Genomic DNA, 10217 nt, shown 5'->3' on the forward strand with positions numbered 1-10217 from the left:
CCCAGTTGTATTCTTCATCACTATCAACCAAGGGCACAAGCCAAGCAATTGGTTGCCCCCCCCTTTTTTTTAATTAAAAAGAGATTGCATTTGGACACCAGGGAGGAAAGGAGCTTGACATCTGACTCTAAAAGAAAGGGACCAAGCTGAGATTTTTAGATTTTTCTTTCCCTCCCCTGCATCCTGTTCTTTTTTTTATTCCCCAAAATGAATAAGGCCAGATATAAGCAGGTGATGTTGGTAAGTCATAATGTGAAGAGTATTTAATTGAAAGACAGCAGTCCTAAATTTATAAGTGATTGACTGTTTCAGCTTTACATCAATATGTCATTTAATACTGTCTTCCACATTCTATGGTTCTCTAAGCCAGGTCTTCACAATGCAACTCTTCTTGATTTGCTGCTTTCTCTGATCATTTTTCTTTTTCTACTTGTTCACACTGTGATCAAAATCTAATACAAATCTCCTCAGGAGCAAGTCCCACTGAGGTCAATAGTCCTCACCCCAAGGCAGGTGGGTACAGGATGCAGCCCCAATTTTATAAGATGGTTCCATGTACTATCTAGTCCAGAGGGGGGGAACACGTGACCCTCTACATGTTGTTGACCTGCACCCCCACCAGCCCTTGCCACCACAGCTATACATGCAGGGTGTTGGGAGTTAAAGTCCAGCAACATCTGGAGGGCCACACATTCACCATTCCTGAGCTCAGCCACCCTCCTTATGGCAGGATAATGCCTTTGAATATAACCGAGACCTGCACAAACTGCCTGACTACAACCCACCAGCAGCCACGCACCAGGAAGTCAAGTGCTCTCTCCCTTTCTCCCCACCCATTTTGCAGTCCCAAACAATCAGTGAATTATCAAGTTCCTAGAGAGCCACAATCTAGGCCTGGTGTGATGCAAGCCTCTTACTGAGATGCAAATGGCACCGATCTAGTTTCAGTCTCATTAGTCTGTAAATGAGATATTAGAATGTTGTATAATCAGCCATCCTTTTAATATGTAAGGAACAGAAGCTGATCACAGAAGCGCTACAACTTCAGCTAGAAGGGTGGAACAATAGAGATCTAGTTCTGGAGTACAAGAGAATGCAGTGCTCTCCTGACAAGATTCAGCTTCAGCTCCAGGACCAAGAAAGCTACCACCATGGCTGCTATGCTAACTACACCTCCATACCTAGAGTGACAATTCAAGACCTGTCTGTAGGGTGTTTCCACAGGACCAACAATTCTGCAGGCAGAAACTGATGCAATGAAAACTGTGGAAGCCATAAATGTGGCTGCCAACGGACTTTTAACCTTAGCTATTGTGTGTGAAGTATAGGCAACCTAAAAACTGAGAGCAAGCAAAAGTTAGCGTCTGAATTTCTTTTTTACTATAAATAAATTGAAATAGTCAGTTGCAACCATGCTGGTCCCAGAAAATGAGGAACGGGGAGAAAAAAAGACATGCTTGTATTGAACGTATTTAACTATTCCTGTTTAGGAGACAAATGCCATCTTTGAGGTTACATGGAGCTCTTCACTAAGCAGCTCTTGCCTCATGATCATTAGGCAGAAAATATATACTTCTGTTCCAAAGCACAGACTCCCACATCTTGTACAGGTGTGTGAAACTGTCCCCAGTGGAAATGCATTGGGGGATGCAGAAGTCCTTGACAAAACCCCCCAAATGGTAACAGGCACAAAGAGTTTCTGATATGAGCTGATGAATATACACTAGTTTCTGCCTCTCCGTTGGCAACCACTCTGTGTGTGTACACACAATCTGAAACTACCGCAGATGTAAAATCTCTGCACTGCTGGCTTTGGAGCACTCTGCATGGTCTCCAGCCAACTCGATAAGGTCAAAAGCAAAGCATTTAGGAGCCAGGGCTTCACCTCTAGAGCGTTTGTCACCATGTACTCACAGTATTAGTGTCACTGCACCAGTGTAGTGATAGGTGATTCTCCGCCTTGGGACACCCTAAAATAGAAGGTGCAAAAACAACACGTTGCTAGAGTCTAAGTCACACCAGAGAGGAATACTGACTGACATTTCTTCTGGCAATAGTTTTTGTAACCAACAGTCTCGAGGACCTGAGTGCCATTTTAGATAGCATAACTCAAGCTGAGGATGGAGACCCAAGTCCTCAATTTTAGGCTGAGAGACTGAGTATATTGAACTGGACTTCATAGGGTGTACTTTTAAATAATTATGTATGAAATCAGACTGCAAGTGTGATTCCTCAAACAGGAGGGGTCACAAAGTTAGGGGACAGAGGAAGATGCACCATACTGAGGCAGACCCTTGCTCCATCCATTCCAGTACAGGCAACACTGACTGGCAGTGGCTCTCCAGTTTCGGGCAGTTTTTCCAGTCCTATGTGAGGATCGAACCAGGGACCTTCTCCCTGTAAAGCAGGGGCTCCAGAACTGAGCTACGGCCCTTCCTCCTAATTCTTGGCATGGCAGGCGCTTCATCATGGTAAGCATGTATGACACGAGGAGCCCCAGCTTTCCTCTTCAGCCTGGCATAAGGCACTGCGGTGCAACACAGCTATGCGTAGGGGACTGCCCCACGTGCTGGAGCTCCCAGCAGCAAAGGAAGGCTGGGCATGGCTGTCTGGGTGCCAGGATGTCACGATGCTTGGAGCACCTTGCAAAGCCCACAGCAATGGTGGGGACAACCCAGATCTGCCTCCCAACTCCAAACTTGGAATGGGAGAGGAAATCGTTGCTCATCTCAGGCAGAGGCACAGAGCAAGGTCAGGGACAAATGGGTGCAAGATCTCAGCAACCCAAAGCCATGCCTTGGCTATCGTGGCCAACCAAGATATATGCTTGAATTGGGGCGAACTTTGTACCAAGTTCAAGGGGCCTGCCATCAGAAATACAAACAACATGCCAAAGTTGATTTCTATAACTACTGCTACAGTCAAGATGGCATGGAAGGTGCTCTGCGGCAATATCATCACTAAAGGAAAATGAACACCAGCTTGCATAGAAGCAGAGCCTTCACAGCTGCCACCCCAAAATGAGCGAATGTAGTTCTCCACCATCTCCCAGTCTTCACAGTCCTCATCAGAAGAGTCAGTGAAACCCTGACCTTGGAAAACGCACCAAGAATAACTGTCTAGTCCATTCCCACAGAAGTTTCTCCAATGCCCAAATATGCCCATGGGTGCAACCACCACCCTTATATTAACTTTCAGAGCACAATGGGTTGTATCCAGTTTTTGTCTCAATTAAAAACAGACCAACTAAAATTAATATACCATAAGCTAGACTAATATTAATAAAAATCATGAGTTAAAGCCAATGTATGCCCATGAGTTTCTATTAGTTTTTGGTCGTTAAAAACAGAAGTTATTTATTATGTGGATTTTATGGCAGTTTATTGCTCCCATGGGAAAGCAATAAATTTGTTTTTTTCTGCAGTAAGCTGTCTTAGGCCTAAAGGAATAAGGCCCAGCATAATATTGCCAATAAAAACCTGGAGTCAAGTGCCCTCTATAAAGACTCCACAGAGATACCCTATACATTAGTTAATACATCAAAACATGACCTGACTTGCTGAAGACGACCTACATGTCTCTTAAAGCCACTAAGGGGTTCAGGCTTGACAAAACATAACCACTTCTGCTTATTTCCATGCAAGCAAAAAAACAAGGATGACATTGCTCCTTTGCTCCTGGGCCCCATGTTCCCCTTATTAAGTGCACAACTGAAAAACTAGTGACATACAGCAATACGTTCCGTTACTGTACATGATATACAGTAGAAGTCTTCCACTAAGAACCAAAGTAGCTGAGGTACTATTTGTGCCAATAATAATTATGTGGATGGCCTTTTAAGAATAAATGATGTGCAGGGGTGGTCCAAGAAGGAGCAGGACCCTGGCATGGGGAAGGGAGTAGTGAGTGATCTGTTCTATACTGCAAGAGCAAAGGTGGCTTCTGGCCAATAGACATAAAAAGAAATGACAGCTCTCCTGATATTATACCTCTTCAAAAACCACACTGGAAACCTCACGTCTCAATGTTCTCCTCATAAAAAGAGCATCCACGTATGAAAAACCGCACACCAGGGAGAACTCTGAAGCCTTGGTCTCCAGCATGCTGGACTGCAGGATTTTATTCTGGAGTAGAAGAGTACACAGGAAGATGGTGTGATTCCCCATTTGTGCTCAGAAGCGCTAAAGTTCTGGGAAGAGCCTACCATGTGCCTTTTCTGGATGTCTGAAAGGATTCTTAAAAGAAGGGTCTTTCCCAGTAGTTGGCCTCAGTCTACCTCTGGTGCCAGTCGCTAGGAAAACTGTTGTAGAGAATAGCTTGAAGAGTTGGGGATCTCCAGAGGCATAGCAAAGCCTTTAACATATGTATTGTGCTTGCTGAATAGAAAAACCAAAAGCATGGAAGGAAAACATGTGGCTGGACATTTACTGTAAAAAAAGAAAAAGTGTTGTGCTCTTTTACTCTTTCAAACCAGAAAAGGTGGGTGGCTGCTTTTAAATGCTCAAACACCTTCCTTTCCTTCTGGTTTCACAAATATTTACAGTAACAAAGAGGCCTGTTGCCAGCATTGATCATTAATAATAAAGGACTCATAATAACCAAAAAAAATCCCAAATCCCAGTTATCAGTGTTCCATTAGTTGCGCATGCGCGCACATGCACACACACTGCAGAGAGGTTGGTGGACAACTATGAGCAGTGGGCTTTTCACCACCCAGAAAGCTTACCCAATAAGGGTTCACGTGCTTCTGGTAGCTCTCCGAAGAGCCTCCGTGAACCAGAAAAAAATCTCTCCGTGCTGAAAGGGAAGATTTCAAGCAGGAAAGGGCACAAGAAAGCAGCTGCTAGGTAACCAATATGTCTACTGTAACATAAAACTTTCTGCCCAAGTGATAATATAGGGTCCATTACTATAACGGTATATGAGTTCATATTTAGTCCTAAACATTAGTTTAAAATTTGAAAAGTAAAAAGGCTTATTGGAATGCTTCCACCAGTTTGGAAGGTAAAAACTAAAGTGAGCTGTTTTTGTGAGGTCTGGTGACCAGTTGTATGAGTCCATGGAAAAACTTCCAATTGCTGGTTTTAACTGCGTCAGGATCACCCGTGCTTCTGGGTACCTGCAGCTCTCACCTTCTGGTTATCCCAGAGTTACTAGAGGTTGCAGAAATGTCCTGATGTCTGCAAAGGTTGGATGTTCTGCTAACTAGTAAGTGAAAGAAGCTAACAAACTGTTTGAGCTGTCACAAAGTAAGATTGCTAAGAGGCTGACATTCAGTAATAAGTCATTTCGTTCCTTCTTTAAAGAGCAACAAATCTGACTATTATTCAGGTCTTGGGGTTGAAGACCTACCCCCTTGCTTCCCCAAGCCTTGGATCTGAAAAGGGAAAAGGAAAGGAATGTATTCACCATTCATCATTTCTTCTGCCCATGCTGTGCCCATGCAAGTCCATGATCTGGCCACATGGACACACCAAGGGACACACTGCCACCTGCCTTTAGATACCCACAGGAAAGAATCAAATCCTTCAACTTCCTGTCCTGTGTCCCCTGTGGTTTCCTGTTAGGATGGAGCCAGCCAGAGAACACAGAGCCATTGCCATGGCAATATCATTCCTTCATGCCCTCCCCCATCATCACCATGGTGATGGGAAAGACAGCAGCTCTTTCACCAGCAGATCAGAGTCCTGGACAGACAAAAGCTGCCATGGATGCAACCCAGACAGGTATGAATGCAGGGCCGGGGGACACGCAACGCACACCTCACAAATTCAACTAAAAATGACTTTCTCAAAATGATTGATCCCTGAATTAGCTCTAACACATCCAAGGATTTACACCAGGAATTGCAGCCACTCAGTTGCTTGTTCTCGGAGGCTGCTGGTGTGGGTGAATGCAGAAATTCACAATGTAAGTAGACCTGCACATCCAGGTTAGGACAGTTTGCCACTGTGAGGCCAGTTTTAGCAACATCCCTACAACCTGTATAACAGCTGTAACCATGATGCAGTTCTACCAGCATTCATGAGACTATTCCACCATGAATGGCTAAATGGATAACCCTACCATTTTACAAGGATTTAGCTAAATGAAGGCACTCTGGCCCCCTCCAGATGGCTTGGACTACAAGTTCCAGCAGCCCCAGCATTTGGCCATGCTACTGGGCTCAAATGAGATATGGTCTGAAATACCTACATGGCATTCGGTCGCTTGAAATTCTGTTATTTGAGAAAAACTAGCCCTATGAACTTTTCAAACCATGGTATAATACACAAACATGTAAAATACTTTAATATCCACAGTTAACTCTGAACTCAAAGCACTCCATCCATGTCTCATCACAATGCCCAAGATCAGAATGACCTTAACAGAAGCATCTTTGTAATAAGTCAAGCTTTCTTCATGGCTGCAGCCTCACAACTTCAGATATTTCTCTGCTTGCAAACTGCCATGTTTCAGGGCTGGGCATTTTCTGAAAGTAATAAAACTATGCCTCTGTAAGCTAACTTTCAGACAGAAAACAAGTTAGCAAGGCCAGGACAAGGACAAAATTACAATATTTGTGGGGGTTTGCCTAGCTGTGTATATTTTTAAAGTACCTTTATATGTTTTTGTCTTAACCTGAGCCCTGGGGATAAAAATTCAAACAAACAAAAAAAGAGTAACTGGAGAAGAAGAAACCACTCTTAAAGTAAGGAGTATAATTATAGTTGTAAAATAAAGCAAAGTACAGCATAACCAAGTTATAAATTAAACTAGGAATCTGAAAGCTAATGTGAATTTTGCAGTGATCAAACCCAGATTAGAGTTGCAATACAAAAATGGAGGTGGTTTGAAGTTCTTATACAGAAGACAAAAATACATCTTTTTCCAAGAGACTTCTGGAAAAAAAAAGCAGACTTTGAAAAAAAAAAGTGGGGGGATAGTCTCTTTTATCTTTTATGTGTGACTAATTGTTGTGAACTGCCCAGAGCACTTCGATATAGAAATGAAATAAATAAAATTGTTCCTTATATTAGTTTGAATAACTTTACCAAACTTCCTCTGCCCCTTACAAGAATGCCCCTGGGATGGGCTTCTTGCCTAGAAACAGATCTTATAGGCCCAGGAGAAGGAATGCAAAAGTTACTCCATTTACAAAGATAACATCTAACTTGTAATATTCATTCTTCAGGACAGCCCTGGGCACTTTGCAGTGCAAGATGGCACACAAGATGACTTCTAACTCCCTGTACAGAAACTGACCAGAGTGGCTCTCAACAATGGTGACAAGCTCATTAGGACATGTGTGGATAGACCTCAGTTCTGTGCAAACCACTCTGTGTTTATTAGAAACCACAGATCCACTGCACAGAGCCAGCAGCATAAGACACAGCTGCCAAATCAAAGAAATTTGGGCCTGCAAATGTGTTTGAAGTACCAGAAAGTGAAGGAACTCATGCTCCTTCCACACATAAAAGTGCTTCTTGTTACATACACTCCAGTGCCCATCACTTCAGCAGTACAGTTTTGAGGTGGGTGGGAAGTCGTTTTGTTGCCAGTGTTACTATTTGGAACCAGAAATCTTTGCTGATCTACTTCACATGGCCAGTAATCTACCAGTAGATTAAAAACTACTTTCTGTACACTCCAGCTTAAGGGAGGTGGTGCGAGCTACCTGGTCTCAAGAGCTTTGTCCTCCAATACCTCTTTGTTTCTTCCTGCTGTCAATCATTTGCTGCCTTCATACTGCCTAATAGTAGGCCAATCCAGCTTTCCAGCTTGCCACTATTATTCACTGACTATATTCAACAACAACAACATTTGACCACTCCTTCATCTACAAACTGGCATCCAAAAGGAATGCTCAGACAATGTCCAAAAGCCTCCTTCTCAAAAGATCCATAATCAACCTCCTTCAAAATCTTCATTATAATCTTATGGCATTATATTTCGGAGGATCTCAAGCAGGTGCTGGAGCAGGGGTGGGGGATGAGAGTGAAGTATTCATTTCTGAACTGAGAAGCACTAAATATCATCAGTTTGAGACTAACACCCTCCAGATAGCAAGCTCCTACCCCAGTCTCGGATATGCAGGGGATAGTTGGGATACATCAGTTGTGTGGGAAGAAAGCCATCAGCACATGCTCAGTGAACTTTCGAGTTTATTATTGCATCACATGTCCCTGGGCTGATCCATGGAATGAAAACAGCTACAAAGCCTCGGTTCGGATAGCTGCTGGCTCACTTGTAGTAAACACCAAAGATGTAGGCCTATACTTCTCCCATACTCCTTCCTATCACTATGGCCGAAAGAAAACCTGTGGATCAGTGTCCAAACAAAGGGACGAGGGACTCAAAGCAACCAGAATTCTTGACCCGCAGCTGGACTGGCTCAGACAGGACCAAGCACTTTGCACCTGGCCAGAGACACCGTCGCCTTCCCACCTGTAACATTATCCTCGCCTTTCACAAAAGATCCTTCGTCTGAGCCCCGGCGGGTACAGTTCTCGGAAACTACCCGTCCCGGCTTTGGTCATCCCTCCTGTGCCCCTGCTTGGGCTCTGGCAGAACCACAGAGAGGCCCGAACAAGTTCAGAAGGCAAGGTCGCCGGATCCCGCCGCCCGCCGCAGGCACTTACACTGTCCTGGCCGAGCCCCTGCTCCTCCGACCCCGTCGCCCCGCTCAGCCGCGCCTCGCCGCTTCCCCGAACAGGCTCTCCGGCCGCCTGAGCTGGAGGAGCGAGGAGGAGTCAGCATCGCCCGGCAAGCCGGGCTCGGCTCCCCTGCCCGAGGCGCGCAGCCACCCACGGGCTCGCCGGCGCTCGCAGCCCAGGCGGAAGTACGCGAGGGAGCGGGCGCGGCGGAGGCTCTTTGTCGGCCCAGCGGCGGGCGGGAGAGAAGCGGCGCCCCCCCTCGCGGAGACCTCCGGCTGCTCCGATCCCGCGCCGGGGCCTGCTCGCAGCCAGGCGGCGGTGCCCCGGAGGAACCGCCGCCGCCGCTAGGCCCAGATGCAGCCGCCGCCGGCAGCGCGGTCGCGATTTCGAAAGCCCCGCCCTCGGCCTGTCCCTGGCCGGAACGCTCTTCCCGCGGGTCGCCTCGCGGCCAGCCGTTCTGCAGGCTGGCTGGCAGGCGCACAGCCGTGGCCGCTCCCCGGCGCGGGTCTGAGCCGCGTCGCGCTTACCTCGCTCCTGCCCTGCCCCGCACCGCCGCCCGTGCCCGTGCGTGCCGCTCCGTGCGAGCCGGCGGCACAAGGCGAGCGTTTTCTTCCCGAGCGGCGCCAGGGGGGCCGCCGCGGCTTGCAGATGAGCACAGATGGGCGCCCGGCCAGCGGCTTCCCTCGCTTCTTCGTGCCGCCGCCGCGGCTTCCTTAAGGCGTGTCTCCCGGAGCACACAAGCAGGTTCCCGTAATGTCGTGGGGAAGGAGGGTGGAGTGCCGCTTCCCGCTCCTCCCTTCCCACACACGTGTTAGTGGAGAGGAAGCCCGCAGATGCGCTCCGGCTGCAAGCTGTCCTGAGAATGGGAGCCCTGCCTCTGCGCACAGTGACATTTGGAGCCCAGGAAACAAGGCTCCTCCTGCCCAGAAAAGTGTCCCCAAAAAGAACTTCCTTTAAAAAGTAGAGACGGCGACGGAGGGAGAACCTTCAGTTCCAACAGCCAAGCCCAGACACTAGTTCAAATGTGTTCTTGGCAGGTAGGACGTCTGGTTTTGTTTTGTTTTACTCTAGAGTGAATCCCGAGGGCCCAATCTGGATTGGAGCACCTGGATCTGCACCACTCTTTTGGAGTTCAGTCTTCTGCATGTTTAGAGAGGAAAAATCTCACAACTCCCAGGATCTCTCCAGCCAGATACTGTAGGTGCATGGATTTCTCCCATGCTAGGGTGCTGGCTGGGGCATGCCGGGAAGTGTAGGGAGTTGTATGTTTACAGAGAAAGAAATGCATAGGATTGCATTCTTATGCTCTCTGGATCCTTTTGTAGGTAACATAGCACCACCTGTGAGGTCAGAAAGCTGACTTTGAGAGGAGAACACTAGGTGTGGAAAAGACTGGAATAGGGCACTGTGGAAAAAAGTACAGCTGGTTGGTTAGAATGTTGAACAGAAGCACTTCATACTGCAACATTTTGTTGCAGATCCCACTTGTATAAACAAATCATCAAATGGAATTAAAAATCTCCATAGAAATAACCCTATCAAAATTCAGTCTCCTTTTCCTGTATTTCACCTCCCCCAGAT

General features: G+C 46.7%; 1 protein-coding gene across 4 annotated transcripts in view; it reads right to left on the bottom strand.

The window, feature by feature from the left end:
• Positions 1-9349, bottom strand: part of GPD2 (glycerol-3-phosphate dehydrogenase 2) — a 93529-nt gene extending 84180 nt beyond the window's left edge. Inside the window, exons 1-2 of one of the 4 annotated variants that reach the window (XM_044417803.1) lie at positions 9164-9349; positions 1915-1970 (exon numbers count right to left, since the gene is read on the bottom strand). The gene's annotated coding sequence lies outside the window, so the exon portion shown is untranslated. Of the gene's footprint in view, positions 1-1914; positions 1971-8621; positions 8768-9163 lie in introns of those variants that run through there. The other 3 variants (XM_044417802.1, XM_044417804.1, XM_044417801.1) reach the window with 3 other exon arrangements.
• Between the last annotated feature and the right edge of the window lie 868 nt (positions 9350-10217).

Source organism: Varanus komodoensis, unplaced genomic scaffold (assembly GCF_004798865.1).
Source record: "Varanus komodoensis strain SLA01 unplaced genomic scaffold, ASM479886v1 scaffold9, whole genome shotgun sequence".
Lineage (NCBI taxonomy): Eukaryota > Metazoa > Chordata > Lepidosauria > Squamata > Varanidae > Varanus > Varanus komodoensis.